Source organism: Monodelphis domestica, chromosome 1 (assembly GCF_027887165.1).
Source record: "Monodelphis domestica isolate mMonDom1 chromosome 1, mMonDom1.pri, whole genome shotgun sequence".
NCBI lineage: Eukaryota > Metazoa > Chordata > Mammalia > Didelphimorphia > Didelphidae > Monodelphis > Monodelphis domestica.
In genome coordinates, this window is record NC_077227.1 from 379,006,638 (window position 1) to 379,034,447 (window position 27,810).

Sequence of the window (27,810 nt, forward strand, 5' to 3'; positions counted from 1 at the left end):
GATGGGTTTGGTAGAAATGAGATCACAGGTCCATGAGAATATTTGAATAGCCAAGCTTGCCCCTAATTTATTCTAATCTTTAGAGGTTCAGCTCTGGCATTTCAAAGACACTGGCATATCTGATAACTAAACAGTACTTTAGGCCTGAGGTTCTCTACCTCTTATAATGAGATGGTTGGACCAAGTGATCTCTAAAATTCAGGCCAGCTTTAGACTCCCAAAGAACTAACTCTCTGACCTCTAATCCATGGAAATCAGTTGATTTTTGGTGGGTTAATCTATCATGCCTTCCAGGTAATACACTCCTGTGGATGAAAGAATTACTCAAAAGGCTTATCTTAAATATATGGCAGATTAAGGTTAGGGTGGGGGAACATGTAAGGGAACATGTAAAGGAACTGTTTAGAACTCCTCAATTCTCACTATGAAACCTCAGCCCTTGAGTATGAATAAGGTCTCTTTTGAGTCCTTGAAATGGCCCAGTATGCTAAATATCCTCCTGTTTGGACAAAGTTCAACCCTTTTATTGTATTCTTCCTAGCTCCAGCTAAGCCCTTTGATAAAGATGAGGCAGGGTCTTAAATTATTTTAGGTGAATATTCTGTATCTTCTGTAAAATGTAAATCCCTCAAAAGCAAGACCATTTTGTTTTGGGGCTCCTGGTAATTAGCACAGAACCTAGTATCCATAGTGCCTTTCACACTTTTTAGGGGGGAGGGTCTAGACTTGTGATTTCATTGCTGTAGGCAGCTCTAGGTAAGCAAATTCCTTCTACCCATGCATTTGGACAACTGAACTGCAATTTAATTTAGAGCAAGGACTCTTAACCTGGACATATAGCACAATATCAGATAGTCTATGGACTTGAATGGGAAAATAATTATGTCTTTTTTCACTATAACTGATTTCCTTTGTAATTCCATTTTATGCATTAAAATGTGATTATCAGAAGGGAGGTCATTAGGCTTTACCAGACTGCCAAAGGGATCTATGACACAACAAAAAGTTAAGAAACTCTGTTTCAGACTGTTGACTAGCAAACTAAGAAGATAAGTGACTTTTCGAAAGTGACACACACAGTGTCATAGATGGTTCTTGAACCCAGGTCATCCTAAATTATGTTTTAAATTCTTAGCCTCTTGGTATCAGTTCTAAGACAGAAGAGCAGCAAGAGCTAGGCAGTTGTGTTTAAGTGACCTGCTCAGAGTTGTACATCTATGAAGGGTCTGGGGTCATATTTGAACCCAGGTCCTTCTGACTAAGTCTGGCACTATTCATTGTGCTACCTAGCAGCCCTAGCTGGCTATCCTAACTTGAGTGTAATTGTCCATTACATCATGCTATTTCTGGTATTTATTAAAAGAATGAGTGGGAAAAAAGCAGGTTTAAAAAAAAGCATAGATTTGTTTTTATTTTTAATATATAACATATCAATAACATAATACATATACTTTATTTTAAATCTGTAACAAATTATAATAAGGGCTTACAATTTGTTACAGTCTAAAGTTGCAAATAAAAAAGCAAGGCAGTCCCTGATCTCAAAAAGCTCCTGTCTTTATGCAGGATACAACACATAGAGGAGGTTTTAAATGCAAGTCAAATGGAAAGGCTCAGTAGTCATTAGGCAAACAGATGGTATTGCATCTTTTAATATTTGAATTGAATTGAATTGGGGGCCAGCCAAACTTTAGTCCCTAGGCTTTAGCAGAAGATGCTAAAATTTATGCATCCTCAAAGATCCTGGGATCCAAATCTGGAAAGGATCTTAGGATGGTTCAACCCTCTTATATTATAGGTGAGAAAATAACAGACCAAAGAATTGAATGTTGATTTTAAGGTAATACAGATAGGAAGAAGCTAGATTTTGAACCCACATCTTCAACTGTGCTTCCCAATATACTTAAATTTTCTCCTGTGTCAATATATTAATTTGGGCATAGGAGAAATAAAACTGAATACATATGTAAGTTCTAATTCTTATTCTATCACTAGTTGGCTATGCAATCTTTACCTTGATTTCTTTTATCTGTTAAATGAGAGTCATAGATGAGATGGCATCTACAGTGGCTAAGTGATATCATAGGTTGTTCAGTCTGGCATCAGAAGACCTGTATTCAAAATCAGACTCAGGCACTAACCCTGTGATCCCAGATAAATCACTTAAAAACCTCCATCTGCCTCAGACTCCTCAACTATAAGCACCTATCTCCTGGGACTGTTGTAAGGATCAGCTGAGCTTTCTAAAGCTCTTAGCGTAAGGCCTGGCACATAATAAATGCTTAATAAATGCTTATTTCCTTCTTTCTACCTTGGAAATTCTATGTTCTAATATTTATTTAGAACACTCATTGTCTGTTTATTGGCATCACCCCATCTTAATAATATTTGTATAGCCTTTAGATGTTCTTAAACATTTTTTCTTAAGTTTTTTCAATAAAATTTTTAATTCATTATATCCCATTATATAATTACTTTATCCATTCCATCTAATTTCTTCTTCTTGGGCAATTGCTTGTAGCTTGGCACCCTAATGTTCATACCTCACCTGACTCTTAGTCATGTCCTTAGTTCTTGTCCTCTCTTCTGGGGATCACAGTGTCTTAGCTACAGCAAACAGTCATACCCTTACAGACTTTTCCTTTCTTCCTTCCTTTTCTCTTTGAGTCTAGAACTGAGCTATCAGAATTGGAGACCTTTCTCTGTCCTTTTCTTCACATGGACTAGAAACTACCCAAATCCCAAATCCTAGGATGATGCTGAACTGTAGAGGTCTGTAGAGCTTATAAGTTTTATGCTCCAAAATTTCTATTCCTTATGTCAATGATTACTTCATTTCTTCAAAAGATAACCTGATGAGGTAAATAAAGCACATATTGTTATTCCTGTTTTATTGATGAAGAAAGGCAGATATGGAGAAGTTGAAAATTTTACCGAAGATGTTAGCCAGTGCTTTGCCCTACACATAACTAATATAAGCACTACTCCAAATCTAAATTCCAAGTTCCTAATTTTAAAGAAAGAGGTTTACCTTTGATTCTAATTTTAAATCTAACATTAGAAGAGAATTGAATTGAAATCCTAACCTTTTTTTCACTACACTAGTAATCTGAATTCAAATTCTTATGCTTACCATAAGCCTAAACTTAACCCTAAATCATCATATAAATCTTAACCCAGACCAATCCTAACTATAACCCTTACCTTAAAACTCCAGTTTGACAAAGCCACTCACCTGCTTAAGAAGTAATGGCTCTTTATTATCTCTAGGATAAAGTACAAATTCTTCTGTTTGTTATACAAAGTCCTACACAATCTACCCCCAACCTACCTTTCCCAATTGATATTATTCCTTCTCTTTATTTCAACTAAAATTAAGGATTTACTATTTCTCTGATATGACTCTTCCTATCTTACTGTGGGCTATTTGTTTCTATGCCTTCAACAAGGCACACTTTTTTTTAAAGACATGGTTTAACTTTATTTTTACTCAGTTAAAGCAAGAATTTACAAGAAAAAAAACAAACCCATCCCAACTCCCTAACTTTTCTTTTTCTAATAGATTTTAAGTACAAAATACTTCAAAGAAAAATAAATTAACACATAAAGATAATTTAGGCATAACAATTTTTGTATAAAGTCAAGTTTAGCTCATTCTGTGCATGATGAGGGTTGGAATTAGCTGTTGGAAAGTCATGGGGAGAATCCCTCTGTACATTTTTTTGGAGGGAGGAATGAGAGAGAGAGGAAAGAATGAGGAATTCCCACCCCACCCCCACCCCCCATCCTCCTTGTTGGAGTGGTTCTGTGCACAGGCTTCTGACCACACAGAAGCTTGGGCTTAGAAAAGTTTGGGTGCTTGGTCCAGGGCACACAAAGAGGGAGCAGTGAGGTAGCACAAAGGAAGACAGAATAATTTTATCATGGAATTCTCTGGCTCCTCTGCAACACTCCAGAGCTTGCTTTTCTGGTGTGCTGATGGAAATTTACTCTCTCTTTTTCTTCATGCCTTAGAATCCATAGCATTCTTCATGACTCTCTTCAAGGGTCATTTGCTACATGGAACCTTTCCAGATGCTTCCCATTGCTAGTTACCTCCCTAAACACTATTCATTTTGTATGCATTCTAAATTTGCCCGTCAGTCTACATGTTTTCTATACCCCTTCCCCAAATTAAGAGGATTATAAGCTTTATGCCAGCAAGGCCTGCTTCTTTTCTTTTCTTTTTGTCTTTATATCACCAGTACCTAGCATAGTACCTGTCTTCTTAATCTCTCTGAATTCTAATAATTTACCTCTGTTGATTCTCATTTATCTTGTATATACCTTGTTTGTACATTGTTATTTGCATACTGTTTCCCTCATTAGAATGTGAGCTCCCCTGGACAGGGACTATCTTTTACCTTCCATCTCCTGGGTTTAGCACAGTACTATGCTTGATAGACAGTAGGTACTTAATAAATGTTGATTGCCTGACTGACACCTGGTAGACACTTAATAAATGCTTATTGAATAATGGTTGAATTAGTTCCTAATCTTAACCTGCTTCTAACCTTAAAATATTTCTTAATTTTGCTTGCAGACTAGCCACAGGAACTCTTTTTGTCCCTCTGACACTCTTTCATTGGTCCAAAGAGCTGGGGAATAGGAGGAGAGAAGGCAAGAAAAAATACCACTTCAGCTTATTTTATTTTGTTAAAACTCCTTTTTCCAAAGTCAGTTTTGCAACATAGGTATTTGTACACTAAAAAGAAAATTCTCCTGAGTGCAATCCTAAAGCAGCTTGATTACAGAATCCCATTTGCTGGATATGCAGATTTAATGTGGTGATGGGGAATGTGGTTGATGGAGTTGAGATCATCCTGACCTAACCTCTGGAAAATTTCAGATTTTGCTATTTCTGTCTGCCCTCCAAACTTCATTTCCCTCAGAGTCCTATAGCTAGGATAGAGCTCTGTGGTCCTGCCCTAGGAAACAAGAACCCATTCCCTTTTCCCTTCTGCCTTTTCACATCTTCTGTGAGGTAGGGCCAGACTCCTAGCCAATACAAACAGACATGATGGAGCAGAGGATGAACTAGGTGCTCTTTTTTCCCCAAGAGACTGCAATCTAATTGTTGGCATCAAAAGATGTTCATAATTATTTTGGACAACCACTGCAAATGCTGAGGAAGCACTGGGCATAATTCTGAGAGGAAACTCAATAGAATTGAACAGACTTGCACTGTCTTCCTCCAGCAGACCAAACAGATTCCCATGACCTCCAGCCATTGAGTGGAGCTTCTGTGTGCTACTACTAGAGGGATTAAAGGAAAGGAAAGTGAAGAATTTCAGGGACTAGCTGAGACTGAGTCTCCCTTCTGACCACACCTCTCCTAAAGTATCAGATGTAGAGTTGGAAAAGATTTGAATAACATTCAGTCCAACACTCCCATTCTCCACATGCAGGAACTGAAGTTACATATACAGGTGCAACCACACACACATATAAACCTTCTGAAGTACTTGAAACAGAAATACCAAAGTATATAATAAGAATTACTAGGCAAAGTACAAACTTAATAAGCTCTTGCTTGATGAACGAATGAATGCAGCCTTAGAGTACACATGAAAAGCAATCCTGGGAAATTCTCTTGATGTTTACTAGACTGAGACCAAAGGTGCATCTTTTCTATCTCTCCTTCCCCCTCAAAATGCTAAATAAATATAGGTTGTTCCTATAACCACCAACACAGTTTTCCTACAGAGACTTGCCTGTCCTTGTTTAAGTCTCATTTTTAAAAAACTTTTTGTGTTTGGATCATTTGTAATTCAATAGGATCTGAGCATTTTTAAAAATTGTAGAAATTAGATTTAGACCTTAGATTTTAGCCAATCCAACCCCCTAATCATACAGATGTATAAATTGGGATCTAGAAGGATTAAAATTTATCCAAAACCCCTTAAGTAGGAAGCAACAGAGCCAGCATTCACTCCCAGGTTGTCTTGTTCCAGTGTTCTTCCCATTCTACTGGGCAGAAACATCAGCCTAGAAATATGATAACTATCCTAGTTGCAGAGAGCTATCTTGGGATATGCCTTTATATTTATCCACAGATCTCAAATCAAACAAGTATTCATGGAGAGCCCATTTTGTGCTGACCCCAGTGTTAATATCCCTGCCAAAGCTTTGTCCCAGGGAAGGGAGACCAAGCAAACTTATTGCATTGAGCCAATTAATTAACAGGTATTTATTGAACATTGATTATATGTGAGACACTGGGCTGGAGCAGTAGGAGACACAAAGATGAATGGCACAGAGCTCTGCCCTTCAGGAACTCAGAATCTAATTATGATAGCAATAGGAGCAGAATATGTTAAGGAACTAATTAACATTATATTTAGTTTCATTTTAGTAAGCACACTGACAAGCGGGAGCCCAGGGAAACCAGGATGGTGAAGGGGCTACTGACTCCATGCCAAGTGAGGATCGATTTAAGGAACTGGAAATGCTTAGCGCAGAGAGGGGAAATAGGGTGATGCCGGACAGGGACAAGATAGGTGGCTTCAAGTGTTTGAAGGGCTCTCATGTGGAAAAGGAATCAGACTTGCTCTAATTGGGCCCATAGGGCAGAATAAGGAGCAGTGTGGGGAAATTGAAGAGGGCCAAATCTTGACATAAAGGAAAAAGCAATGAACTATTGAAAAGGTATAATAATAGCCAGCATTTATATAGGGCTTTAAAGTATGCAAAGCATTCTATGTATATTATCTCCTTTGATCTTCACAGAGATCCTGTGATGTAGCTGCTAGAATTCTCTCCACTTTATAGATGAGGAACCTAAGGTTGAATGCATTTAAGTGACTTAGACAAGGCAAGGGGAGAGGATAAGCATATTTTAAGCTTCTACTGGATGCCAGGCATCATGCTGAGTATCTTTACAAATATTTTATTTGACCTTCATAGCCTTGAGAAGCAGGTGCTATAATTATCCCCATTTTTTGTAGCTGAAAAAACTGAGGCAGAAAGACACAAGTTAGGTGACTTTCCCAAGGTCAGACAGCTAGTAAGTATATGAGACCAGATGTAAACTTATCTTCCTGAATGCAGGCCCAGCACTATGCCACCCAGCTAGCTGCCTTTAGTCTGGGGTTAAGGTGGGGTGGTAATGGGTCTTATGCTAGAATGATCCAGGCAGATACTGGGTAGTTGCTTGTGGTGTTGAAGGGAAGAGTTCTGTCCAGATATTGTTAGCTTCTGAGGTATCTTCAATTCTCAGATTCTGTGATTCTATGGGCAGCAGATAATAAGTGCTTCCGAAATTGAGTAAATTGAGGGACCTCAGTAGATTGAGATAGTTCTAGAGCTTTCCAAAAAAGAAGTGGAATTTGAGCTTAGAGAACTTCTAGGATGGAGAGATTTTGATAGATGAAGAGGAGGGGAAAGAGTAAGGGAGAGGAGGGAGGGGAAAACAGTAGAGCCCTTAATTTGCAATTCTGACAACTGGAAGAGCAGCATAAAACCCACAGAGATGGGTTATCTAGGTGGCTCAGTGTATTGAGAACCAGGCCTGGAGTCAGGAGGTCCTGGATTCAAATCTAGCCTCAGATACTTCCTAGCTGTGTGACCCTGGGCAAGTCACTTGACCCCCATTGCCTAGCCCTTATTGCTCTTCTGCCTTGGAACTAATACACAGTATCAATTCTAAGACAGAAGGTAGGAGTTTAAAACACACACACTTATAGAGCAGGTTAATACAAATGGCATTCTAAAATCAGTTAAGATAGGGGAATAGAAATATAGACTAATGGGACATAAACTCAGGAAGGTAGAGGCTCCAGAATACTGCTGCATGAGGAGGGGGACACTAAGGCTTGTCCTTAGAGTTTGCCATTGTGTCCTCAGCCTCTTCAACCTCTTCCTTTGATAGGAGAGTTCCTCCGAGAGCCTCTAGCTTAAGGGAAGTAACCAGGCCAACTATGACTTCATTTCTCTCTGGGGTCCACTCCTGACTCTCTCTCTCTCAGGACTTTCTCTACCACACCCTCTCCTTAACTTCCTTACCCCTTTTAAATTTTCTTTTATGTATTTTCTTTCCCCTTTAGAATGTAAGCTCCTCAAGGGCCCAGGGACTGTCTTTCTGCTTATTTGTATTATTAATTCTTAACAGACTGCTTGGCACAAAGTAAACACCTAATAAATATTCATTGACTTGTGTGAATTTTAAAACTACTCCACCCTACTCAGACCTTTAGAAGATTTGATTTAGCTATCTCCTGATTATAACAATGAAGACACTCTCTTTAACAGAATCAGAAATGTCTTGTAGTACTTTACATTACTCCACCCTACTTAGACATATTTTAGGGGAAGATAAAGTTGTAATCTCCTAATTCAACAACTAAGGTACTTAGTTCTCACCTTATAGTGAAGCTAGAACTTTAAGCTAAGTCTATTTTTAGACCTTAATACAAAAAGGTGTTAAGTAACTATGAAGGTTAAATTTATCACAAAAAGATCAAGTAACTAACAAAAGATGAACTTAAGGAAGAAGTATGAAGTAGCTCAAAAGATATAAACTAATCAAAGAAGGTGAGTACTAAAACTATGGGCAGTCCTGGAGAAAGCCTTTGATGTGATTGGTAGATGTGAAAATTTAGAGGTGGAGACACAAGGGTGAAAGGTCTATATATTTGGGATTTTTTCATCTCTCAAAAACTCTTTCCCCAGAAAGTGGGATCTGGCTGATCACTTCCTGTGAGCAGCCTGGGCACCAGTTCTATCCTGGAACTCAGCCTGGAGGAGCTCACTCAGACAGCTTCACTCAGACAGGTGAGTGATAAGACTGACTTCCTTTTCCCTTGGGCTCAGGGAGGCCCCTTTGGCCAAGGCTTTTAACTCCTTCCTGGTTCAACCTGAGCCAGAGCAGTTTAAATTAACTCGTTTTTTCCTCTCCCTCTCTCTTCTCCTTAAATTCCTTCCCTCTATATTAATTAAATTACCATAAATTTCCAGACTGACTTGGGAATTTTATTTGGTGACCATTTAAATCTAGATTTAAAGTCACAACTCTAAATTCATCTTTACACTTGGGAGAGGGAGAAAAGTAGGGCCCATTTGGGGAAGAATTCTCTTAGGATGCCAGGAACAAAAGTTGCCATATGATAGTTTCCTATTTTAACCAATTTTTGTTAATGCTACAGTAATTCTACAGTCACTTTTCTGACCTCTACTCTCACTAGAACAATAATGGCAAATCTTTTAGAGACAGAATGCTGGGCCCTACCCCCAGCACCATCCCCCAGACTGAGTGCCATGCCCCTTCTCCCCCCACTGAGTGTTGGATATACCCTACTCTCCCCCTTACCCCACTTAGGGGAGGGAGAAAGCACTCCAGTGGGCTGCTGGGTGGAGGGGCAGGTGAAGTGAGGAATGGGGGAAAGGAGTGACCCAAGTGCTCTGCTCACCTCCAGCTCTGCTGCCTGTGAGCCTCCCACTTACCCCCTATGTACTCTCATTGAGCTGCTGGGCAGAGGGGTGGGTGATGTGAAAAAATGTCATCAGGCATGGTGGAGAGGGGGTGGGGAACAGATCCATCTGAGTCACTCTGCCTTTCTAGTAATGAACTGGGGGGAGGGGTAACCATGTGCCCACAGAGAGGCCTTCTTTGTATGCTATCTTTGGCATCCATGTCATAGGTTCACCATCACTGCACTAGAAGGTCATGTCCCCAGAGTGCCGCTGGCTCCATCTTCTTTTAGGATGCTAGAGATGATCATGAGGGTTGGTGAGCTTTCTAATACTATCTCTCCAATGTGTTTCTCTCCTGTCCCCTTCCTCCTCCCCTACCATATCAACCAACTTGTTAATGTATCCCTAATATAATTTTTAAAAATAACATTAATTAGCTTTTAGAAAGGGAAATTGACAGAGAAGGCATAATTAAAACTAAAGAACAATCTCTTGAGCCAGGAGCACACCCTCCTCTAACTTGGAAATTTTGGGGAAGAGGAAATGCAAACTTCACATGGTAGTTGCAAAGCACCCTCTTCTACCAAGTCTCCATCGGAATGTGGTATAGCCAGTGGACAGACAAGTCATTGCCTTGCTTTCAAGACTTGATGTCTTAGCTGATAGGTTGAATGATTACCAGGCTGCATCAAACAAGTTGTTCAGGACTAGCTCAATGGCCTTGGCTTCTGCAGCCACTAGACAGCTCTGCATTGGACCCTAGTTGTTGGATATATGGTGGTTCTTTTGACACTGGTGAGGTCATAACTAGGTTTGTTCCATCTCTGATATTTTTTCTTTTTTAAAAAATCCTTACCTTCCATCTTAGATACAATACTCTGTATTGGTTCCAAGGCAGAAGAGTGGTAAGGGGTAGTCAGTGGGGGTTAAGTGACTTGCCCAGGGTCACACAGCTAGGAAGGGTCTGAGGTCAGATTTGCACCCAGGTCCTCCTGACTCCAGACCTGGCTCTCAATCCACTGAACCACATAACTGCCCTTCTGATACTCCTTTTCCAAAGATCAAGGAAGAATACACAAAAAAGGGACAGAAATAGAAGTAGCCCACCATGTGTTCCCAGCCACATGGCCACAGGCTAGGGAGAAAAGGCATTGGGAGGCAAGTGGCAGTCCACCACTGTTAACTTCTTCCCTGACTTGTAGTCTTACAGTACTTCTTTTCACTCCAAAGCCACTGTGGGGGATGGAGGGAGGGAGGGAGAGAGAGATTTTGTTTGAGCCTTTTGTATTTTCATTCAGTTCTGGCTCCATGTAATAAGTCAAATAGGAAACAGAAGATCTGTACATTTTCTGAAGTGGGGAGGGAAAGGATCCCTCTGGCACACTTTTTTGGAAGCAGAGTATCTAAACCCCGACATGAGTTGGAACTGGGCAGAGTGGGTTGCACATGCTGTAGGGATTGTGCCCTTATTGACCAGTCTCTCCTGTTCTATAAACCAGGTGCTAAACTCACTTATTTCTATGTTGCTAAAGGAATACAAATGTCATGGGAACTTTCCAAACTTCAGTCCACTGGGGCAAAGCCCATTTGTTCCCACCTTGTTTCAGCTCTGGAGAACAGTGTTCTCAGAGGTTCAAGAATCAGAAAATGAAGTTGATGTTTTATTGCATATATATTACACGTACTTTAAAAGATCTTAGTAGGGTTATTCCTACTGCTAATGCAGATCACAGCTTTTCTATACATTAAGGATAGGAACTAGATCTATGATTTTATTGATATAGGAAATTTGGGTGAGGAAACTGTCTCTTCTAATTCAGGGTAGAACTGTTAGAGACAGCTAGATGACTCAGTGGATAGAATGCTGGGTCTGAACTCAGGAAGTTGTTGTTCAATCATTTTTCAGTCATGTCTGTAAAAAATAGACTCAAATACAGGACTACAATCCCCACGAGCCTTTGCTCCACTTCCCCAGAATGCCTTGTAATCTCACCTGGGCCGAGATCGAGAAGGTATTTAAGCTGATTCAAAGGCTTTTGAGGGCTCTTGGCTCTTTTTGGACTTCCGTTTTGGAGCAGGCGGTCTCTTGCGTGATGTGAGGTTATTTTGTCTAGGCCTCTGGCCTAGGCACATGTTTCTTACTTGTATATTCTTTAATCTTTAACCTTTAATAAACCTCTAAAAAATATAATACTTCTTGCAGAGAGAAACTAATTTCTACCTGCCTCAGTCTCCCCATCTCCCCTAAATTTTAACTGTTACATGTCACACTCTTTGCACTCATATTTGGAGTTTCCTTCACAAAGATACTGAAGTGATTTGCTATTTCCTGTTCTAGTTCATTTTACAGATGAGGAAACTGAAGCAAACAGTGTTAAGTGACTTGCCTAGTGTCACATAGCTATTAACTGTATGAGGTCAGATTTGAACTCAGGAGGATATTCCTGACTCCAAGCCTAGCATACTATCCATTGCCCAACTAATTTCCCCAGGCTCAAGGAAACTTGAGTTCAAATATACCATCAGACATTTAGTAGCTGTGTGACCCTGGGCAAGTCACTTAACCTGTTTGCCTCTGTTTCTTCAACTGTAAAATGGGAGTACCTAAAATAGGACTTGCCATGGCAGCAAGATGGCTCAGTGGATAGAGACCCAGACCTGGAGATGAGATACTTCTTAGCTATGTGACTGTGGGCAAGTTACTTAATCCCAATTGCCTAGTCTTTACAGTTTTTCTTTATACATACATACATATATATATATATATGTGTGTGTATATTTCTTTATACATATATACAGCTTTATAACTGATACTTAGTATCAATTCTAAGATAAAATCAAATAATTTAAAATAAAATAAAATAGCTCCTACATCTCAGAATTGTTGTGAGAATGGAATAAGATAACGGTAAAGCACTTACTTAGCATAGTGCCCAACACATAGTGCAATATAATGTTTTTTGTTATTCAGTCATTTTTCAATTCTTTGTGACATTATCTGGGGGTTTCTTGGCAAGGCTACTGGAGTAATTTGCCATTTCCTTCTCCAGCTCATTTGATAGATGAGGAAACTGAGGCAAACAGGGTTAAGTGATTTGCCCAGGGTCACTCAGTTTGGAAGTGTCTGAGGCCAGATTTGAACTCATTTGAATTCAGTCTTCCTCATTCCAAGCCCAATGCTCTCTCCACTGCTCTACCTAACTGCTCATATATAATAGAATATAAATGTTAGCTATTTTTATTAACTTATGGTCTCAGAGAACTGTCTAGAGCACTAAGAGGTTAGTACTTGCCCACAGTCACCCAGCTAATGTGTATCTGAGGTGACACTTGAACCCAGGTATTCCTGACTTCCTGTCCTAAGCCTTGTGGTTTCTCTCCGCCATGATCTTCTAGATAATAGTAATAAAATCTGACATTTATATAGTGTTTCAAGGTGCATAAAGTATTTTTTTGCATTATCTTATTTGATCTTCACAATAAGCCTACAAGATAGATGCTTCAGTGTACTATCTACATTTATACAGGAGTAAACTGACTCCGAGAACTTAATTATGATTGCAGAGCTAGTAAGAGCCAGCAATAGGATTCACACCTGAATCTCTCCTAGTTCCAACCATGCTTTCCACAGCACCATCCTACCACTTCCCACATGGCTCTGAGCTTAGAGATCTATCACCTGGTCATCAATCTTATGGAGATGAAGCCTCTCTTTGGATGATGTAACCATGAGCTATATCATCCAAAGTTTCTCCAGCTTGGTAGGACCAGCTAGAGCTGGTGACCTTTGAGAACTTAAGGTCACTCCTCTATTGGAGGGGTGCATGATAATAACTCCCATTTCTGGGATGTATAGTTGTATAAAGCACTATTTTCATGTTCCTATGGTATAAGGGATTGCGGAATTTTGATTTCTTTGTTTTACAGTTGAAGAATTTAAAGCTCAGGGACATCATATAGTCCTTAAGGATCAGATTCAGAATTCAAACTCAAGTTTCCTTCATTCATGTCTTTATGGTATATCATGTCCAGACAGCAGAAGAGTTTTATTAAAGGAAACATGTGTTATGTTATATGGACATATTTAATGGAAGTGCTGGTGGGGAAGGTTACTTCTGGAACAGCTGATATTCAGTAACACATTTAGGGATGAACTGAAGATCTAGGCAGATAGTAACTATATATGTAACAATATGGCTGTGAGCCCGGCTGTTTTCTATAACTACATTTTAAAAAGGACTTCAGGCTCTCTCTCCTTCTGGCCACTAGCATTAATCAAGCTTTATTCAAAAACAGCATCACTTGCTGTTTCTTTTAATTTTCACAATGTTTTATGATCCATAAATCATGACATTCATACATGGAAATAATCATATACAAATTTAGATCTGGAAGATACTTTAGAGGGCATCTAGTCCAACTGCAGAGTATATAGGGTGTTCCAAGAGGAATAGCACCTCTAATGTGAGAGTTTGTGCCAAGTCCTTTTCAGAGCTGCACATTCACTTTTGGTACCCACCTTCCACCCAACTCTCACTCTGACTCCAAGAAGCCCTAGCATGTACAACAGCCATGCCCCAGTCAAAATTACTCAGTAGCCAGGCTAAACCAGATTGAGAGTAACCAAATCCATTGGTGAAAAGGGGGGGATGTCTACCCCAAGCAAGTGAAGGCTGTCTCTGGGGGAATGAGTAGATCAGATGTTCTAGTAGCCATGAAGGTGGCTGAAGCATGCTCTGTGGATCTCTTAGAGCTTGGTTGGACATCGAAGACACCAAGATCATTCACTGTATTCTGGGCCATCACCAGTGATCTTGATTGTTGTGCTGCCACTGGACTTCATGATGACTCTGGAAGAGAGTGAGACTGATGGCTTTGTGCAACTCTGCCTCACTTAAATCCAATTCACAAGTGAATTAAGACATTACTATGAAAAATGGGACATAATTCTACAGGGGGGGAAATAGATTTTTGAATGAAATAGAGGTCTTCCAAACATTTCTGATGAAAAGACTAGAGTTGAGTAGGAACTTAGAAATATAAACATAAAGGTTCAGAAAGACCAAGAAAGCTAAACTTATTTGAATAATTGCAAGGGGTTGTATGATGATGTCATGTTAACATTCTAATAGGAAGAGGAGTCCCTTCAGAACCTTAATGTTTGCAAAAGGTATTGAAGGAATTTTTTAAAAAGAAGAAAAATAATAGAGGATTGATAGGTGGATTGGTTCTGTTCTGAGGTTTTGAAAAGGGGAAAGGAGAAGAAGGGTAAGGATTATATTAGTGTAGAAAGGTGGAAGACAGGAGTGTAACTAGCTATATAATAGTGGTTCATGAAAAGAAAATACAAACATAGAGAAAAAAGTGTAGTGAACAGATGTCAAATGAATGCCATTTTTATTTCATATGGATGAAGAGGGGCTCACCATACAAACAAATAGTTTGGTTTAGAGGTATATCAAATTCAATAGGAAAACAAGAAGGGATGGGGTGGGGTGGGGTTTAGGAGAGAAGATAATATTAGAGAGGAAATGGTCACAAACAAAATAAATTTCCTGGTCCTGAAAGGGGAGGATTAAAAGGGATTGGGAACTAAGGAATACCTTAGATTGTGTCTTTACCATTTGGGTAATAGCCCAACAAATTATGATATATGAAGCTAGTGGAATATTATTGTACTGTAAAAATGATAAAAAGAGGTCATGTCAGATAATCCTGGATAGAATGAAGTGATGCAGAGTGAAGTGAGCAGAATTAGGGAAACAGTTTATACAAGAACAATAACACTATAAAGAAAAGCAACCTTGAAAGCCTTAAGAACTCTGATCAATGAATACGATGACAAACCATGTTTCCACAGTACCTATCATGAAGCATGCTGCCCACCTCTTGACAAAGAAGTGATGGACACCATATGCAGAAAGAAACATGCATTTTTTTGGACTTGACTACTATGTGGATTCTTCTTGCTCACAACAATATATTTTACCAGAGTTCTCCCCCCCTTCCTTTTTATTTTTAAATTGGGAAGAGGAAGTTGATGGGGGTTAGAGGGATTAACAATAATAATACCAAAGAAGGCTATTGAAACTTTTTTTAATGTACAGAAGAAGATGAAAGCAAACAGAGACAGGCAATATAGTTCTGAAAGTAACTTGCAGAATTTTATAGAAAGATAGATATACCTATACCTATACAGATATAGATATATACACACACATCTATCTATATCTATCTTTATACAGAAGCAGTATGAAATTGAGATTCACAGTTTCTTTTTGTGTCTGTTAAAAAAAGTATTTAATAGAAAACAATTTCAAGGGTGACAGATGGGATGATCAATAAAGGTCTAATATAGGAGGTTAGTAAGGATTTCTATAAGACAGAGGTGAAGGAGTTTAATTCAGATATAAAGGCAACTTGTGTAAAGGAAAAAAGGCAGGATATAGAATGTTGTTGATGGGAAATAGTTTAGTTGTCTGGTTAATTTCAAAGACAGTGGAAAAGCCCTATACCCAGGCAAAACCTTTCCTTCTTGCTGGCAGAAGCCAAGAGGACTCTCCAGGACTGTCACTGACATATACTTGGAATCCAGGGGTAAGGGTCTTGAGCACAATAGAAAACTTTCACAAAAAGAAATAGGAAAATGAATGGACAATGATTAAATAATTTTACATGAATATTGAAACAATAATGGAAGATTTTTTTCCTTAAGACGTGAAATTATATTTAAAACAACTCATGGTGGTACAAAGAACATCATATATTACATTCTTTTCTACCAAAATAACTAAGTAGAAACTGCTTTATATGTCAGTCATCTATAAGTGGTACTCAGCCTAGTTCAGTCAATCATAGGATCATGAATTTTGGACTGGAAAGCTAGCAAGTTCAGTCCCCTCATTTTGTAGATGAGGAAGGAAAGGAGAGGGAGGGAGAGAAGGAAGAAGGAAGAGTGGGTAGGAGGAAGGAAGGAAGGGAGGAAAAAAAAGAAGGAAATAAATATTTGTTAAGCACTTACTGTGTACCAGACATTATGCCAAATACCTTACAAATATTATCTCATTTGATTAAGAGAGGATAAAGAAGATTAAGTAACTTACTTAGTCACACAATTAGTAAATGTCTGAGGCAGGATTTGATTTCAAGCCTTCTTGACTCCAAGCTCAGAGCTCTCTCCACTGTGCCAGCTAGCTACCTGAATCAATTAATTATGAATCAACATTTATTAAATATTATGTATATGATAACTAAGAAACAAATACAAAGTGGGATATTTCTGATCCTCAAGGACTTATTATTCTACCAGGATAATATGTATTCCCAGATCACTATGAACAGGATAGATACAGAATAAACACATAGTCATTTGGAGAAGGGAGTACCAATGACTTGGGAATCAGGAAGAACTCTTGAAGCAGGTGACATTTGTGCTGACCTTTGAAAGAAACTGGTAGTTCTAGGTGGTAGAGGCAGAAGAGGGTTCTAGGCATGGGGACTGTGCAAAAGCAGAGATGAGAAGTGGAATGTCTTCTATGAAGAATAACAAATAAGCCCATTTGGCTGAAATGTATAGCATGTGAGAAGAAAGGCTCATATTGATAACTACTATTTCACCTTCCTGGGAGGTTGATACTTAAAACATCAAAATGTAAAACATTTTGTAAGATTGCAGGAAAAGCATTTCAGCATCTCCTCTGCTCTCTACTGTCCAAACAGTTCTCTAAAGACAAATGTCTTCTGGCAGTCCATGACAGGGGTGGAATCTTCCTTCCAATGATCATTGCCTTCTCTAAAAAGTATTGTAGAAACTCTAAAGAGTATCTCCTGTATTGTAGATGGTACCAGCTGGGGCAGTAGCTCCCTGGGTGGTTCTGAGGCAAACTATACTCAAAATATACTGCTGTGGGGTCATTTGGTATGAATTGTCAGGTTCCTGATTTATGTCCCTAGGATTATTATCAGTCCTAAAATTACGATTCCTGAAATCACCGTTATAATTATCATTCCTATAATTGTTCCTATAATAATTTCTCCAGTTGGTATAGTTCATCAGTACTGGGGAAAAATTCCTACAGTTCGTCATTATGTAACTAACCCTTCTTATGACAGAATTGGCAGGTAAGGGACTGATAGGTTCTTGGAGAGGGGCTAGGGCCATTGGTTGATTAGGGTCTTGGAGAGGGGCTCATGCCATTGGTTGATCATCATTTCCTTTGTTTTGTTTATTAATCTTTTCCTCCAAAAATTTGATGTGTTTTCTGAAGGTTTCTATGATATTATTAGCCTCTTCCTGGTTTTTCTTTTGGCTTTTAAAGACATAAGAAGCAGTGTTTTGCAACTCTTCAAGGTCCATCTGAGGCCAACATGGGCAATGCATCTTAAAATAATATTGGACCACCCTTCAAGAGTTGTTGACAAAATGTCTCCTTATTTGCTTAATATCTTTATCTTTAGAAATATCAAGGCCTAGATATTGACCCCCAAGCTCAATGAGATTATCCATGAATTGTGAGGGTGTCTCATTTTCTGATTGTCTAAGCCTTTCACATTTTGAACATACTTCTATGTCCTTAGAGCATTCTCCCATAGCTGTTATAATGGCATCCCTACAACGATGTAATTGCAACCAGTTCACGGTACTGTTATAATCCCATGCAGGATCCTGAGCTGGCCAGTGTGGTGCACTATGCCCCAGGCCTTGTTAACATGAGATGATTTTATTTTTCTTGCATTCCTTTAGAAAAAAACATTGAACAAATTCTCAACATCCTTATAGGATAGGTCATATTGATAAAAAATTTCAGCCATCTTCTTGGTCACCACCAAAGGTTCAGATTCAAATGAAGGTATATTATGTTTCAGTTCTCTAATTTCTTGGGGAGTAAAAGGAATATGGTGTCTTAGGGTCACCACATCCCCATTGCGTCCTATTTCAGGCACTTCCCTTAATGGTAAAAGGCCTTCATAGTAGTCATATGATGTCTGTGATTCCTTAGAAATTGACTGTGGGGATGCTGAGGCAACATTGGTAGGAACAGGTATGGGAGCAGAATAAGATTTCTTTGGAGTTGCGGCTGGTCGTGAGGTGGGAAGAAAGGGCAGGAGAGGATGGGGGGTTAGAAGAAAGATCAGGGGAGGTAAGATCAGCCAGGAGTTTCAGAGCATGAGAGAGATGCTGCAGAGTACGAGAGAGAAGGGTCTGCACCTGATGTATATGAGAGGAGTGTCTCATCTCCATTTTGGGAGAAAAAGGTTCATCCTCTATTTGTGGTTCAGGAGCAGGCTCACAAAATTCAGACTTGTTTTGGGTGGAATCGGTATTTTTCAATAGGTCATGTAAGTGTTTGAAATTTTTTTATTGAATTTTCCCTTTGGCCTGCATTTCTGCTTTAATCTCTCATATAGAGGTATCTTTTGTCTTAAGAATGAAGATCAGAAAAATAAAATGTCCTAGGATTACAAGGAGGAGGAGGGAATTAGAATTTTACATGCTTCTAATTGGGCAAAAAGCAAAATACTTTCATGCATGGTAGCATTTATGCTGCTTAGCATTTTGATCAAGAAAGGAGGAAAAAATGTATATTTATTTTTTATTGATTTATTTTTTTAATTGTTATTATTATAAGGGGCGGGGTAGAAGGTGAGGGTATTTAGCTTATTTAATTTTTTTATTTTATTGGATTTTTATTTTTTTAAAAAAGGGAGAAAATTATTTTTAAATTTTTTCAATTTATTTATTTGTTTATTTATTTATTGCTTCAATCTAGTGGCAGCAAACAACCACTGTAGCTAAGCAGGAAAAGGGAAAAAAATAAGAGAAGAGAAAGAAAGAAAAAAAAAGAAAAGGAAGAAGAGAAGAAAAAACCAATGCTCAATATAGACCTCTAGTGGCCAAGAGGCAGCACTACAACTGGGAGGGGTTAGGGGAGTGGTTAGTGTGGTTTAAAAAAAAAAAGGGCTAGGACTTTCCTAGCTAAGGCAAAGATCCTGGTGAAGCCTAAGGGGCAATCAGCTGTCTATCAGGGAAAGGAGCTTCCCTTTGAGCTGGCTGGGGAAAGGGAAGCTTATGCTCACCAGCTGGAGTGGAGATCAGGGCAGCAGAAGCTGCAGAAGTGGCAGCAACATGGGGGCCAGGCTAGAACTAGCTCTGGCTAAGGGAAAAAAACCCAACAGAGGCTTTGGGCTGCAGGAAGGAGAAGCCAAGCCTGGTGTGACTAGGCTTCAGCAGCTTGAGGGCATAGCAGCACCAGGGCAGTCCCGGGTGCTGCAGCTGAGGTAGTAGCTTGAGGCAGCGGTAGCCAGGGTTTGGCCAAGCTGCAGGCAAGAATGGTCAATCAGGCTGATTGGATTGCTCCCCAGGCCTGGCAGGGAGCGGCTTCTCCACCAAGTCCCCTAAATTAAGGCAGCTGGGCATGGCAGGATGGCCAGGATGTAAAAATACTCAAATCCTCACAGCTGCCACAGGCTTGGAAGGTGGAAGGAGAGCTAGAGGAATGAGCCACTCTGGGTGGTTGGAGAAGGGGTTTGAAAACTACCAGTAGAAAAGTAGCTTTGGTTGCAAACCAGTAGCAGTTTTAAACTGCCAAGTTGCTTAGCTGTAACCATGCTGCTGGCTTTAAAGAAAAGGAAAAAGAAAAGCCAAGTTCTAGAATCTCTTCGTGGTTGCCAAAAATGTAAAGATTAAAATTAATATCCAGTACTCCAAGTATTATATTTAATAATATTTATTAAATATTTATCTAGAGATGCACAAACAAGAAAAGGAAAAGGTGATTGTGGGAAATGTAGTCTCTAGGATTCAATATTCTAAATCAATACAGGACCCCAGGAGCTCCTGACTTCTCAAACTCACCATTTTGCCTCAAAGGTTGGAAATACTCTTCTCAGGATCACTATTCAGTCACCTGTGCTCTGAGAAAGGAACACAAAGCAGATGAGGGAGCCAGAGGCCTCTAATCAAGCTCACTTAGCATATTCTCTTCTGGCTATGGGTAACCCATGGCCTTCCCTGTCCCTCATAGGAAATCACAGTCCGAGTTGATTGCTATACATTCTGGTGAATTAAAGAAGAGAGAGACAGAGATAGACATGCGGACAGAGACAGAGATACAAAGAAAGACAGATACAGAAAAAGACAGAGAGACAGGCTAACAAGTACATAAAGGCACAGAGAGTTAGATGGAGGGGGGGGTTAGAAGGGGAGGTAGAGATTGAGAGGGAGAATGATGGAAGGCATAATGACTCCTTTCCAGTCTACTAAATTGATAGATCTTCCTGGGTGAATGGTCACTATTCGTTTTTAAGGAGGTGTTAGGGTTGACCAGAGGACCACCCAGAATTTACTGAGTCATCTCAAAGCACCAAGTTCTTTAGGGATGAACACATGACCATGAAAGTGGTCAGGGTGCAAGATCAACATTTCATGGTAAATTCTGCAGCAAGAACATATACATCACTGGAAGTAGTTGATTCCTAGGTCTAACATGATGAATAATCTCTTTTAAAAATTTTATTTAATTGCTTAAGAGAATTTTTCCATGGTTACATGATTCATGTTCTTTTCCTCCTCTCTTCCCCTGTAAAGGTTAAAATTAAGGTTGACACTGAATATAATAATTATTTTGGTCACCAAGGATTTTATTTATAAAAAACTAATGAAACACTCAAGTCAGCTGGAAATTTTATATGTTTTTATAGAAATTTAATTGATAGTGGAGGAGATTTTTTTTTTTAATAGTATTTTATTTGATCATTTCCATGCATTTTTCATTAAAGACAAAGATCATTTTCTTTTCCTCCCTCCCACCCCCCGTGGCCGACGTGTGATTCCACTGGTATCATATGTGTTCTTGACTTGAACCCATTGCCATGTTGTTAGTATTTGCATCAGAGTGTTCGCTCCGAGTCTTTCCTCTGTCATGTCCCCTCAGCCATTGTAGTCAGGCAGTTGCTTTTCCTTGGTGTTTCTATTCCCTCAGTTTGTCCTCTGCTTTTGGATAGTGTTTTTTTCTCCTTGATCCCTGCAGATTGTGCAGGGACATTACACCACCACTAATGGAGAAGTCCATTACGTTCGATGATACCACAGTGTGTTTGTCTCTGTGTACAATGTTCTCCTGGTTCTGCTCCTCTCGCTCTGCATCACTTCCTGGAGGTTGTTCCAGTTCACATGGAAATCCTCCGATAGTGGAGGAGATTAAGGAGAAGGAAGAAGGAAAGGAGTAGCTTCCCCACACCCCCACCCCCACACCTGACTATAACTGAGCAGAGAGATTGGGAGATAAGGTTTTGGAGTATGAAGGAGGAAGGAGTGAGCTTGAACTCCAAAAAGGAAAGGGCTAAGCCAAGATGCCTGAACCTGAAATCAGCTCCAGGGCAAACTCACCGCCAAACCCAAACAAAATACCTGCCACCACTCCAAGATTGTTGGAACACCTAGCAAGCTGCCAGCCAGAGTTGCCTCTCTAGGGAAAAAAAAAGAGAGTCGAAGTGGCATGCCTTATATAGACGGTTTTATGTCACTTTCCTGTGTCTCATCTGTACCAATGATAGCTTAGCTTGACTTAGGACAGCCCAGAGGTCTGTCTGCTTTTTCTGCACATGTCTGTTGAAGGCCATTTCCTCAGATAATTAAATCTTGAGTTTGGTGCAGACCTTCCTAATCTTGTTAAACTAAGGAGGGTAGAGAAATGCAGGGTTCCCAAGACCTGATTCTGTTAGTCTAAGTATCTCTATTGTTATTTATTAGGAAATAGCTAAATCAGATCTTGTAAAGTATGGTCTGATTAGGGTGGAATAGTTTTAAAATTCACACCTCCCACCCCCATCCCATAGCCAATGAGAAATTCCACTAGGTTTTACATGTGTCATTGATCAAGACTTATTTCCATACTTTTGATATTTGCACTAGAATGATTGTTTAGAGCAATAATGGGCAACCTTTTGAGCTTGGTGTGTCAAAATTCATCAAAAAACTGAGCATAACTTGAGTGGTGTGTCACTTTGAGAAAAAAACCATAATTTTGTGATATTTATTTATAGTTTAAATAACAAAAATGTCTAATTGTAATATATAACTAATTTTAATAAAACAAAAACTATTTCACTTACCTGCTTAGTGACTTCTTTGTTCATCTGTCATTTGGTTTCTTTTGCTGGTCTTGATATTATTTAAGTTGTTTGGGGTGCCATGAACTAAGATAAGTGAGGGGGAGGGAGAATTCTTTATCCTGCCTATTAGTGACGTTTTTGTTGTTGAATTTCATTGACTAAATCTTCAATTGAAGTTTGGTATTTTGTATACTTCCAGCCCAAGCAAGTGCTACTAACTTCATCTGTCAATCTGCTTCTTTTGTTGGTTTTGATTAATGCTAGAGTATAAGGTCTCACAAAAGTACATAGAGGAAAAAATTGTGAGTAAAGCCATTGCTATATTTTTTAGGGAGCTAAAAGTGTCTGGTAATTCCAGTTCCAGGTACTCCAAATTTCCGGTTTGTAGTGGCACTCCTCTTGATTCTCCAAGTGGAACCTTTTCAGATTCTCAAGCTTTGACCTCAAGTTGACAAACACCTGAGCCCAGATGTTGTATTGAAATTCTGCAAGTTGCTTCTTCAAATCATCAATTTGCATCCATAAGAAACCATTTAATTCCAAACTACCGTAGACTACTATATCAGGATGCTTAATTATTTTCATGGTCTGTTCTAGGCTTCTAAGTTGATTAAATCTATCACTGAACTGGTTAAGTAATGAATCTAAAACATGCTGGTACTTTATATGCAAGGGTTCCATTTCATTTTGTACAGATACACTGGCCTTCTCAAAATACTTTGTTACTCGAGGAAAATACTTATAAGTTTTAGTTTCTACATCTTGCTTGAAAATTAAGCCTTTATGTATCCAAATATAACGTCAATACTTTTGCCAAAACCTTGTAACTTTAAGTTCAGTTCATTAATATAAACAGAGAGATCTGTAAAAAACTTCAGACTGTTGAACCGCTTATCATCATTGAGCTGAGGAAAGTTTCCCAGATCCTTATCCTCAAGAAATATTTTGATTTCTTCAAAGCACTCCACAAAGCACTCAAGAACTTTGCCTTGGCTCAGCCATATTACATTATTGTACATCAGCAGTCCACTGCAGAAAATTCTTGCTTGTGAAGGGGGCAAGCAACTATTAAATTAACTATTTTTGTAACTGACATTAAGTCATTTAAGTCGTTGAATCCTGCCTTGGCACATAAAGCACATAAAGGCACAATCAGATGTCCAATAGCTTCCTTAAACAATTTGACAAATCCAAGTTTTATCCCCACCATGTGTGGTGCCCCATCTATTGTCACTGACACAACTTTAGAGATATCAATGCTTAGGTCACAGAATGTTTGTATAACAACCTTACATATTTTGCTTCCTGATGTATTTATTGGCACTGATACTAACTTTATCAATTCTTCTCTCATTGTGAGACCATCAGACTATCGATCAATAGTGGTCAACCGAGTATGTGATGTGACATCAGTAGTTTCATCTGAGAGATGGAAAAATATTTACAATTACTTATGTCTCTCTTTATTTGATGTTGTATGTTTGTGTTCAGTCTCATTGTTTGGTCTTTTGTGATATTTCTACTGAGTGGTAACTCAAATATTCTCTTAATAAATGCATATTTATTCTGCAAATCATGAAATAGAACTGGTGCACATCTCAGGAGAGTTTCTTTAATAAATTCTCCCTCACTGAGTGCTTTTCCATGGTGAGCTATGGAGTGAGCAATGCTCAAGCTTGCAGATGTTAAATTTGTAGAGCCTTTTACAAATTTAAGGATGGAATTAGATTGGCTTATATAAAGGTGTAGCTGCCTGAAAATGTATTCCTTCCTTTCATCCTCACTTTTTTTTCAAGAGCTGGGAATGATTAGTTTCAAAATGTCTATTTATTTTCCACATTCTGCTTACTACCGTTTCAGTACATAGAATGCAAAATGATCTGCCATTTTTTTTCTATAATGCCATACATCTTGGTCCATGTCTCTTGAAAGGATCAGCTACTGCTACTACCACTTCCTTTACTTAACCTTGGTTTTTTATTTTTTGGGTTCTCCATCCAGGGGCAGTGACAGAAGATAGAATTATAGATAGCCTATTAGCCCTACAGGCAACTAGGGGTTAACTAGCTTAACTGATCACAAGATGGCACATGTAACTGTCTTTTAGGAAAGGGCAGGATTAATAAGCAGAAATAGGGGTTAATAAAGATGCACAATAATAATAGTGGTGAAATGGAGTCTGCACTATGCTACAAGATGGCGTTCCTTATGTAAACTAAGATGGCTGCCGCTATTTCTAATGGCGGGAAAGAGCACCCATAGCACAGGCCCTTGCCTCTCCCAGCCTCCCCCTCACTTATCTCAGTAATGATGGGCAATTAGAAATCCATGACAACCCAGAACAATAGATTGGATGATGGTTGCTATGGTTATGTGGTTGCTGGTAATGGAGATCACAGGGCCCCCAGAGATGCGTCCTGTATTGGAGGGGTTGTTTATTTGTATTATAGGGGTTAAGACTTTCAGTATAGAGAGGGGGAAATAGAGGAGAACCTCCATTCTCAAAGTGGGGTTCAGGGGGACAGCTGATGTTTAAGGTTGTCTCAGAGAGAGAAGAGGGGGTTTGAAGACGTTCCCTCTTCTGCTTTCCCTCCTTAGCTAAGGCTGCTCTCTCAAATTTGCTCATAACCCTCTTGTTCCCCCTCCACTACTCCAGACCAAAGGGTCTCCCTTTGATCTGTTCACTCACACACAGCTTGGAAAAAAAGATAATTATTTTAATGTCAACTCAATCAGGGTATACAAAGGAATAACTAGCAGGGAAAGAATGGGAGAGGAAAATAGGGGAAAGGGGGTCCCTGTTTCTAAAACCGTTTTCCCTCCCTCCTCAAGTTTGGGGGGAACTCAGGCCTTGGCATCCTGAGTCCCCTGAGAGAAAATCAGGTTGACTCACCCTAGGTTTGGCCCCTTGGCCACACAGTTCAGACTCAGGGCAACAGGAGCTGAAGTAAAGTCGGACAGAGATTTAAAATGTCTTTCTCGGGTTTCCTCTTCAATAATCTTTTCAATTGGGAAATGTTGGGGGGAAAGATTTCCAGTCACCAGCAGGAAAAGTGGGTAACCCTCAGGAGAAAGTTTTTTCCCACTTTCTCTCTTCAGCTTCTCAAGACTGAGAGAGCCTCACTGCTCTACCAGCCAGAATCTTCTCCTCCTCAAGATTCCAATCTCCTGGGGCCCCTGCCCTGTCAAGGTGATCAGTTCCTCACACTCTTCAGCCTGACACTTTTCTTATGTACCAGCCTCTGTCACAGTCCCCTGCAGCATTCCACTGCCCCCTGCTCTGCCGGCTGAAAGTGAGGTCAAAGATCCCTTAATGGTGTAAAAAATAGACTCGAATACAGGACTACAATCCCCACAAGCCTTTGCTCCACTTCCCCAGAATACCTTGTAATCTCACCTGGGCCGAGATCGAGAAGGTATTTAAGTTGATTCAAAGGCTTTTGAGGGGCTCTCTTGGACTTCCATTTGGGGCAGATGTGGCTCTTTCCATAATGTAGGTGAGGTTGTGTCCAGGCCAGAGAGAAACTAATTTCTACCTGCCTCAGTCTCCCCATATTCCCTAATTTTAATCTTTACAATGGCCTAACTGGAAGTCCCAGGACTAGACACTCTGTGCTGGAGTTCTGTTGTTTTGGCCTACAGACCTCCAGCACAGAGTGTTTACACTACACTACAACAAATGTTTTATCCTCAGCTCCTGCACATGGCTCTGCAGGAGCCAAGGATGAAATGTCCTTTTCGGCATAAGGTCCCTTACTTCTCTGAATGTGACTGCATGTGGTCGTATGTCATAAAAATGGCTATACGTGTCAGTGCTGACACACATGTCATAGGTTCACCATCACAGGTTTAGAGTCTCCATCCCCAATCATATCCCCCTCGACCCATGTGATCAAGCAGTTGTTTTTCTTCTGTATTTCTGCTCGCACAGTTTTCCTCAGGATGTGGATAGTGTTCTTTCTCATAAGTCCCTCAGAATTTCCTGGATCATTGCATTGCTGCTACTAGAGAAGTCCATTATATTATATTGTGCTACAGTATATCAGTCTCTGCGTATAATGTTCTGGGTATGCTCCTTTTGCTCTGCATCAATTCCTGGAGGTTGTTCCAGTTCACATGGAATTCCTCCACTTTATTATTCTTATTAGCACAATAGTATTCCATCACCAATAGATACTACAATTTGTTCAGCCATTCCCCAATTGGAGGGCATCTCCTCATTTTGCAATTTTTTGCCACCACAAAGAACCCAGCTATGAATATTTTTGTATATGTGTTTTTCCTTATTATCTCTTTGGGGTATAAATGCAGCAATGGTATGACTGGATCAAAGGGCAGACAGTCTTTTAGCACCCTTTGGGCATAGTTCCAAATTGCCTTCCAAAATGGTTGGATCAATTCACAACTCCACCAACAATGCATTAATATCCCAATTTTGCCACAATCCCTCCAACATTTATTACTTTCCATTGCTGTCATGTTGGCCAACCTACTAGGTGTGAGGTGATACCTCAGAGTTGTTTTGATTTGCATCTTTCTGATTATAAGAGTTTTAGAACACTTTTTCATGTGCTTATTAATAGTTTTGATTTCTTTAACTGAAAATTGCCTATTCATGTCCCTTGCCCATTTATCAATTGGAGAATAGCTTGATTTTTTTTGTACAATTGATTTAGCTCTTTATAAATTTAAGTAGTTAGACCTTTGTCAGAGGTTTTTGTTATAAAGAATAAATAAATAAACAATTTGTTGTTTCCCTTCTAATTTTGGTTACCTTGGTTTTGTTTGTATGAAATTTTTAATTTGGTGTAATCAAAATTATTTATTTTACATTTGGTAATTTTTTCTAACTCTTGGTTGGTCTTAAAATCTTTCATAGGTCTGATAGGTAAACTATTCTGAGTTCACCTAATTTACTTATAGTTTCCTTCTTTGTATTCAAGTCATTCACCCATTCTAAATTTATCTTGGTGTAAAGTGTGAGATGTTGACGTATACCTAATCTCTCCCATACTTTTCTAATTTTCCCAGCATTTTTTGTCAAATAGTGGATTTTTGTCCCAAAAGCTGGGATCTTTGGGTTTATCATAGACTGTTTTGCTGAGGTCACTTACCCCAAGTCTATTCTAATGATCCTCCTTTCTGTCTCTTAGCCAGTACCATATTATTTTGATGACCACTGCTTTATTGTACAGTTTAAGATCTGGTACTGCTAGGTCCCCATCCTTCACATTTTTTCATTTTTTC